A 9,783-nucleotide genomic window follows, 5' to 3' on the forward strand; every position below is an offset into this window, starting at 1 on the left:
TTTGATTAGAGATCTAAAACTGCTGCTCAAACTTAATATTTCCAATTCATTTTACATCAGAATGTTTTATTGCTCTAATTGTTTCATTGTTACTCCCCTAAACTTTCTATTATGTCCATTTTGTAATCTCAGACATCCCATGTACGCTTTTGGACTGACAGTATGTATTTATAGAAAAGATGAATATTGTATTGGGTGATGTCTGAGCGAGCTAAAGAAGGAACGGAAGAGATCTGCCACAGTAAAAATCCACCTCCTGCAGTGCTTGGCCACAGTACTTGTTTCTGTTCATTCTAGAATATTTATAAGGTTATTGTATAGTGTCAACCAAGCAGGTTTTTTTCTTCAGACGTCTCTTGAACTATTTCCTACATGTGCTGCTGTGCTCTGTGCGGTTGTTACTTTGAAGCTGAATAATATCTGAAGCTCATGGGCCTTTTACACTGTAGAAAACAGAGGCTTCGCTCTGCGGGAAAGAACACAGTCGCTTCTACTATCGCTGAGGATGTTCAAAACGCACATGCAACAGTCGGCAGCAGTGTTTTAATGAGAAAAAGTGAAGCCTAAAAATACACAGTGTTTCAAATCTAGGTCATAAATTATGGCAATTAAGACCACATGATTAAAACATGCCTTGGCTCGGTGGAAGTAACATTGACTTTCTGCTTTTCTGCACTGACTTAAGGCTTAATGTGTGTGTATTTGTATGTTTTGTGGTTCTGCTGTTTTTACAGGAGCATGGATGGCTGTGTCGCCAGCACAGAGGAGATCTTGCCTCCCACCATTCAGAAACTGATGAAGGGATACAACAAGTACCTTAGGCCATTCTTTGGCAGTACGGCGATCAAAGCTTTTACATTTACTCAAACTATTATCTTGCATAAGTGGATTTTTTCTTCTATTAAAGTCCTAATCATCAACACAACTACAATTAAAAAAATGTAAACTCAGTGGAAATGCTCCGGGCTTGAGTTGATGCAGTCCAAATCTTGTAACACATGTAAATTAAGAACTCTTTTCTGCTGTCTTTCTCTGTTAGCAGTGTTGTCACTCTGTAGTGAATGCAGTGCATGTTGTTGTTGCGTTTTGTTTTTTAGATGGGCCTGTTAACTATTGGAATGAGTCTGGATATCGCCAGCATAGACACCATATCAGAAATCAACATGGTATGATACTCTTACACACCACAAGTAATCCAAATATTAAACTAAGGTATCACAAAATATTCAATGTTTCTGTAAATGTTTACTTTAAAGCGTATACAACTAATAAGAAGGCATAATGAGAAAATCTTTATTTGTATCTTGAGGGGATGAAAAGAAGAAATTGTAATAAAAAATTAGTTTATGATGAAAAGTGCTAACTTATTAGAAATGTCATTTTAACATTCATGTTGCTTTCATGTGTTTTAAGATTTTTTTTATGTTGACCTTGTAAATATGTACTTAAAAATATCATAACTTGATCTCCTGGTAATCAAGTAATAAAATATTTTCCTTATACTTTAAAAACACAACAATTATTATAATTATTTTTAGATTTGAATTATGTAAATTTATGTGTTAACATTTATAATATAATATAATATAATATAATATAATATAATATAATATAATATAATATAATATAATATAATATAATATAATATAATATAATATAATTTAAAGAGTATAATATTATATTAAAAAAATGTAAGTTATAGTTTTTTAAGCCCCACAAAAACTGTTTTTATGCCTGACGGTCCTGGTATTGCGGCTCTGAAGTACCGGCCAGATGGCAAAAGTTCAAAGATGGGGTAACTTGGATTCTGGATGTGATTAATCATGATTAATCATTTGACAGCACTAATTTTTAATGTATCTTTTTAAAAATCTGAGTAGATAAAACTGAGAGTCACATCATTGACCCATATTTCAAAGAGACTGTTTGATCTTGAGTTGTATAAGCTGAGTGTATGATGTAAAATCTAAGCTTGTGGTGCTCATGGCTGAAATAAGCCATCTCTCTTCAACCTCCCCAGGATTACACAGCCACCATCTTTCTTCGTCAGCGCTGGACAGATGAACGCTTGTGTTTTGGATGGCAATAAGAGCTTGAGTCTGGATGGGAGACTGGTAGAGCTCCTTTGGGTCCCTGATACGTTCATTGTGGATTCCAAGAAATCTTTCCTGCATGACATCACTGTCGAAAACAGACTGATCCGGATATTCCCCAACGGAACTGTGCTGTATGCCCTGAGGTACTGAGGTGTCATTCACCGGATCTGCTCTACAGTCAGACACTGCTGGGGTCTTGTGAAAGGTTGAGGAAAGTGTTCACTGTTAAAGGACTGACTAGAGAGGATTGATGGAGTGATTAGGGTTTAAGGGAACAACTAGAAAGAGGCAGGGATAATTATGGCCAAGTGGAAGAGTTCACAATAGCAGAAAACAGGGTAAGAATAGAAGCAGTGGCAAGGGACTCAAAGCTTGTGTACAGATGGGGCAGCTGGCATAAAAAAATTAAGCTCGAAAGTAGCATCCACAGACAGTGAGCTGATTTCCAATGTTATATAAGCAACAACATTCTCTCATGTATGTCACTCTTTTTTTCTCTCTGATTCTGTAGAATTACTACAACGGTGGCCTGCAGTATGGATCTAACCAAATATCCCATGGACAGACAGACGTGCACCCTTCAACTTGAAAGCTGTAGGTCTCAAATAATGTGCTTTTTCTATAGCCAGATTTAAAACAATTTACAGTGGGTTTCATTCACTTTCAATTGCTTAAGTGCATTTATATAGGCCTAGGCTACACATGACTATATTTTTATGCATGACCTTATAGATAAATGCACCATACTGTAACACATATTTTGTGTTATTCTAAAATACGAAAGACTCATTGCAGGGTTTAAAATGTATTTATAACTTTCCAATATACACAAATATGCTTAATATACTTTTAATTTTAATAATATATACTATAAATGTTATTTTTCATGTTATTTTTTATGTTAAAAATATTTAAAAAAATTTATCTCAATTTTAAATATATATTCTAATATAATTTTAATATATACTTTTACTATATTTACTATACTATATAGTAAATTTACTGTATACTATATATTAATGAAGATTTTTTTTATCAGTTTACACGTTTTACATGCACATAAATGTTATTGCAATAGTAAGTGAATGTCTGAATGAGAACGGTGTGTTTTGAGCTGACCTTATTTAGTCTCTTCCTGAATCTGCAGTACAGATTGCTGTGTCCCCACCAAAGTGTGATTTAGTGCACATATGCTGCGTGGCAGGCATAAAACTTTTAAAATATGTGCATGTTTTAAGACTTTTTCTAAATTTGTAAAGTTCCTGTGAAATATTCATTTCACTAATGATGGATGCTCCTAGGTGTACACACCAATGTCCCTTAAGTTGTAAAAATTCATCTGCATACAAGGTATTCTCTAAGCTCACTCTCCTGAGACTTCGGTGTGAGTGTTTACCTTGGCATGTATGAATATTAAAAAGGTTTTATATTATTTAGAAACATAAGAATTATGCTGATATGTTGCATTGATTCTGAAGCCACTATAAGATAAGGAAGCAGTCAATCAAAATATTTTAAGGTTTACTTTGTCAGCTGGTGTTACAGTACATGTGCTTGATGATTTTGGCCAGTTGAAATGGACATTACCCTGCAGAAAAGACTAGTTTTATGACTGGTCACCAGCATATGGTGTGTTTTGGATGCTGGCATCTTTAACTGGCTTCTACCTTAACAGAGACTGCTGTATGTGTTTTTTGGCAATACTAGATGGATTTCTCACACAATATGCAGCAGGAGATAAATGAGCCAGCTATTGTAGACCATCGTCTAATCAAAAATATAAACTCGCCTTGGCCAGCATGTTAATTCTTAGTTGTGTGTGCTGGTATTTTCAGCAGGACATAAAAACTAAGTTAAATTAGCGACACAAGCTATTACTGTGTGACAGCTAAAGTTTACTTAGCTAGTATTCACAAATCAGTATGTGCTTCTTGTTTGATTAACTAATTGCTGGGTGGAATCAGGACAACACATTTCACAATGTTTTATGATCTAGATGGAGGAAAAATATTTAATCTGTGCAGCAAGTTATTTTTATGAGATTTATTTTGCACACTAAACTTTGTGTGACACAGTGCCATCTTGAGGTGCACATTTTGTATTACAACAGAATACAACATGCTGCAATAATAAAGCTGCTTATTTTTCGTTGCTAAAACCCAGAACTTTTTTTTTTTGGTTATGATAAAAAAAGAAGTAATTAACATTATTTGAAAACAGATTTCAAAAATGGCAATTGGGGACGTGTCCTAGGTCAGTGGGTTAAATATTGTATAGGTTTTTTTTTTTTTTTTTTTTACTGCTGTGGATTCCTACTATTAGGGGGAATACTTTTTATTTATTTATTTATTTTAGTTTGTTTGTTTGTCAAATCAACCGTAACTGGATTTAATACCATTCACCAAAAATCCCACCATGAAACAGTCAAAAAAAAAAGTGAAAGTGAAGTGACATTCAGCCAAGTATGGTGACCCATACTCAGAATTTGTGCTCTGCATTTAACCCATCCGAAATGCACACACACAGAGCAGTGAACACACACACACTGTGAGCACACACCCGGAGCAGTGGGCAGCCATTTATGCTGCGGCGCCCGGGGAGCAGTTGGGGGTTCGATGCCTTGCTCAAGGGCACCTAAGTCGTGGTATTGAAGGTGGAGAGAGAGCTGTTCATGCACCCCCCCCACCCACAATTCCTGCCGGCCCGAGACTAGAACTCACAACCCTTCGATTGGGAGTCCAATAATTAGCTGATCAAGACACTATTATATTTTAACAAAATAATGACTTTACAAGAACACATTGCTTAAATTTGTTAGATGATGAAATTCTATTTAGCTAAAACATTTTCTTGTATCATTTTTTTTTCAAACTGTAAATACACTGTATAAAGTGATTAAACAAGCAGTATAATTGTTGTTGTCTAGCTGATAAAAAAAAAAAAAAGATCAGAAAATGCTAACAAGGATGTGTTTTACAAGCTAACCGAATCAGAAAACTGTTGTAATCCTTACTTAGCAACTTTCCGTAAAGGGAACTCGTGAATTAACTTTCACTGGCCTGCAAATGACTGCATTGCTAATGTTATGGTAATGCCTATATCATAGCGTAATGCTCTAGTAGCATTGCATATAAATTAGTGGTAATTGAATGCTTTTATTACTCGTATAAGTGTAATTTGGTGGAAATATAGCAGCTCTCAGCAGTGGAATTACTCATTATGTAGTGATAATTGGCTCTTCAGTATATATCCTTTTTTCCGCAGGGGGATATAATGTGAAAGATGTGGTTTTCCATTGGACACGGGGAAACCAGTCAGTTAGCGGTCTTGATGATTTACAGCTGGCTCAGTACACCCTTGAGGATCACTACACCTCTGAATCTGAAGCCGTTTATGAGACTGGTATGTCCACACACACACACACACACACACTGAAGATTTTATGTGCTGTATTGATGTTTTTACTTTCTCTTTAATAATGTAACAGGTAATTACCCAAAGTTGATCTTCCACTTTAAACTCAAGCGGAGCATTTTATATTTCATTCTGGAGACGTACGTTCCTTCCAGTGCTCTGGTGGTCCTGTCATGGGTCTCATTCTGGATCAGTCAATCTTCAGTACCTGCTCGCATCTGCATAGGTAAAAACAGAAAGCAATCCTTAGATACCACATGAACATGGGACAACACCAGTTTTCTCTTGGTTCATTTCTCTTGGGTATTGGATTCATTGATGTTTTATAACTCAATACTCTTTGTCTTTAACTCATAGGAGTGACCACAGTTTTAACTATGACCACCCTTATGATGGGAGCCCGCACCTCTCTACCCAATGCCAACTGCTTCATCAAAGCCATCGATGTGTATCTGGGCATCTGCTTCAGCTTCATCTTTGGTGCTCTGATTGAGTATGCAGTCGCTCATTTCTGCACATTACACCAGCCAAAACGCTGCCAATGCATATATGGTGAGAGTCTTTGTTAAAATAATTATGGCCTATAAAAAATTATGTATGCTGCTTGTTAAATTTACTTATAGCAACACAATTGTCATAGATGTTTACTGTGTTCAGTCCATTTCAGTGTATGAAAGCTTGCATCAGTTTAATCCATTTTTTGTTGCATTAATTGACATATACTGTACTTTAATGAATCAAGTCTCAATGAGAACTGTATATGATGTGCAAATGTCACTGCAGTGACACGCAATCTCCTACTTTTGCTCTTCAACATTAACATTAAGGTCTTTCCATTTACTCAAAATACTGACTTGAATATATTGGAATCTAGTGAATACAACTGAGCTGATATACATAAATAACACTAACTAACTAAAAATGTTTGTTTAATATTAAGAATATTAAGACCTTAAAGGAATAGCTCACTCAAAAATGAACATTTTGTGAAAATGAACTCACTGTCAAGCATTCCAAGATGTAAATGAGTTTGTTCCTTAATCAAAATATAAAGAAATTTAGCATTACTTGCTAACCAATGGATCCTCTAGAGTGAATGGGAATGACTGATAAAAACATAACAATAATCCATGACTAATCCACACGACTTGGACAAGTCCAGTCCATCAATTAACAACAAATTTGACTGAAAAAAGCGATATTACGGATAGAGGATGCACATTTTCGCCATAAGCATCGACTAAGTGATGAAGTAAAAAATTTCTTGATGAAACATTTGTTGTTTGGACTCTCATTCTGACGGCACCCATCAACTGCAAAGGATCCATTGGTGAGCAAGTGGTTTAATGCTTTCTGTTCAGAGGGAAAACAAATTAATCTATATCTGTCTGGCCTGAGGGTGAGTACATGTTCAGCAAATTAACATTTTGAGGTGAACTTTAAAAAATATTGAGAAAAATCCAAAAGCATTTTTTTTTAATTGTCCATGAATTTTATAATCGTCACCTTGCAGTATTCATAACTATAAATCAAACACATTTATCTCATCGTTGCATCAGTATGGGCAGGAAATGCAGGAGCGTGAGGATGAGATGAATGGCATCGTCACTTCCATCGGCAGTCATGCTTTGCGGGCCCGTAAACGGGAGGAGATGCTGTCCCGGATGGGCAGCACTAGCAACCCCACCCCCAGTGAAAGTAAGGAGGACATCAATACCTCGCAGCCACAAACCCGCTGCACCAAGTGCATGTCGACGGCTCGCCAAATCGTGCGCTGTCTGAACTGCTGCAAAGTGGAAAACCCGCACTACATCGACAACTACTCAAGGCTGACCTTCCCCCTGTCCTTCATCGTCATCAACCTCCTCTACTGGACATACTACTTGTACTTCTAAAGCTCCTGTTGTCTGTGCGTGTGTGTGTGTTGAGGGTCAATAGTGATGTATGTGTGTCCCTTTCTGTGTCACAGTTTACCTAAGGGTTTTTACTCTTACATGTCAGCATGCATTTCAGTTCAACTTGAGTATGACTGACTGTGTTCATGTCACCCCAAGTATGCATCATTCCTTGAGTGAGTGTGGACTGTATACAGATTTGTACCATGTCTACATCTCTGTGTCAGAAATATGTGGCCTTCATTTTCCGATGGAGCTTTAGATTCACTCAAATCCACAACAAAATCGGCCTAGCTGTAAATTGCGATATCTGTACAACAATTTAAAAATTGACATGAATGTAAGTCTAATTACTTGTGTTTTAGCACAAAAAAGCATGATTTATAAATCACTGTTGACAGAAGTATTAATTGAACTTCAGAATCGTTTCAGCATGTTTGACAGCTATAGTGATCATAACTGAACCAAAGACTTAATGTGTATCTAATGTTCATAACTACGATCTGAATTCATATGAGCACAAGTTATGCATTGTTTTTGGGGCATCTACTGTATGTATTTGCAAATTCAGCAGTCATGTCTTGTTATCAGCTGCCAAACAAATATCAAGCTGGTTTGACTCATTTTCTCCTGGTGTTTTATCTGTGTGAGTTGTATGGAAATATTCTCTTAGGGATAGAAGTCTGATTATGAATGATTCTCTGTTATTTGCATGATCATTTATTTATTCTGCTGTATATTGTTGTATGTATTTATTTATTTATTGTTATTGAAATGCTTTTATCTGATCTAAAGGTCTTTGACCAAGTTAAAGTTGGGCCATTAAAAGAATAGGTGACCCAAAAATGAAAATATGTAGATTTTTTTTCTCATCCCCAGGCGAAATAAGATGTACATTAGTTTGTTTTCGCTGGAACAGATTTGGAGAAATTTGGCATCACATTGCTTGCATCCTCTGCAGTGAATGGGTGCTGTCAGAATGAGAGTTCAAACAGCTGCTAAATCTCAGATGAAGAAACTAAATCATCCACATCTTGGATGCCCTGAGGGTGAGTCATTTTCATTTTTGGGAAACTATTCCTTTAAGAACTGCACTACAGTATTTTTGATAGCAGAATATTTTTGTGAAAATGCCAAAACTGAAACAGTGATGTGCAAATTTGCGAATGGCATATTCAACTCTGACATTTACAAGACTTCTTGGCAGATTTTTATGCATTGTTAATGTCAATTGTTCTTATTTGCATATAGTTTGCAGCATACATTTTTTACCACTGTCAATATGATTTGTTATCAATATGTCATAAAAAAATTCCCGGTTTGTATGACCTTTTTCACGAACATGTTATTCACCTGACCTTTGTAGGTAAATCTTTTCTTTTACTGTTAATGTCATACTTCTAACAGGTGAATATATCTTGTGCTCAAGCTGCACAAATATTTATGTTCTCCTTTTGCACTGAGATTTTGAATTACAATGGCAATATTACTTCGCCAAGAAGCATTTTGTTTTTGTATATACTGACGGAATATTGCAAATGACGTTGACCAAATAATATTTATTATTAATACTGTTATTTTAATAATGCATGAAAGTTGCATACCATAGTTAGAGAGACAACAGGCCATGTTGCTATGTTTTCCATGCATGAGGAGTTCTGCATCTGTTTCCACAGATAATAAACAGTTGTACAATCCATAAGACTGGCTTTAAAGTAATATGTTTCAAGACAGAACATAATATTTGTATGAAAAAAAAATCATTTTATTTGTTCTTCCGTGCATTTACATGTACACACTGCTGTCTGAAAACATTTATTAACATTTTGACAAATGAAACTGCCAGATTTATCTGTACTGTACAAAATAATAATAATAATAATAATAATGGTAGCTAAATTTACAAATTGTAATGTCCTACCACAAAATGGCAGTACATTTGTCGCTGCAGCATATTACTGCCCTTGTCAGCGCTGTTCTTGATGCCAAAAACTGGTCTTTAGCACTTACTTCCAGAAATGAAAATAACAGTTTGTTCTAATTTCACAATATATGCACATTCCTTTGCAGTATTTATAGTAGCTTATAATACATTAAATGCTCACTGGACAAAATCTTGATTTCAGCATGTAAATGAACACTGTTAGTAAAATAATGTTGCATTTAAAAACTGAGCCTCAGATTGAGAGGCATAAAATTAATATTTCAATATATATATAATTTTATGTTTTTATTTTTATTTGTTTATTTTCGATGTAGTAAGCTGTTTCATGTCTCACTATGCATGTAAAATTAATGTTTAGGATAATAAAATCTTTTTACTGAAAGATTAATATTTGCGCATTTGTCAGCTTATTTGTATTCCACCTTCCAGAATG

General features: G+C 35.3%; 1 pseudogene; it reads left to right on the top strand.

Moving 5' to 3' along the window:
- The first annotated feature begins 737 nt into the window (after positions 1-737).
- Positions 738-9,272, top strand: LOC113072895 (gamma-aminobutyric acid receptor subunit pi-like; annotated as a pseudogene).
- Positions 9,273-9,783: the final 511 nt, after the last annotated feature.

This window comes from Carassius auratus, unplaced genomic scaffold (genome assembly GCF_003368295.1).
Source record: "Carassius auratus strain Wakin unplaced genomic scaffold, ASM336829v1 scaf_tig00010876, whole genome shotgun sequence".
NCBI classification, from domain to species: Eukaryota; Metazoa; Chordata; class Actinopteri; order Cypriniformes; family Cyprinidae; genus Carassius; species Carassius auratus.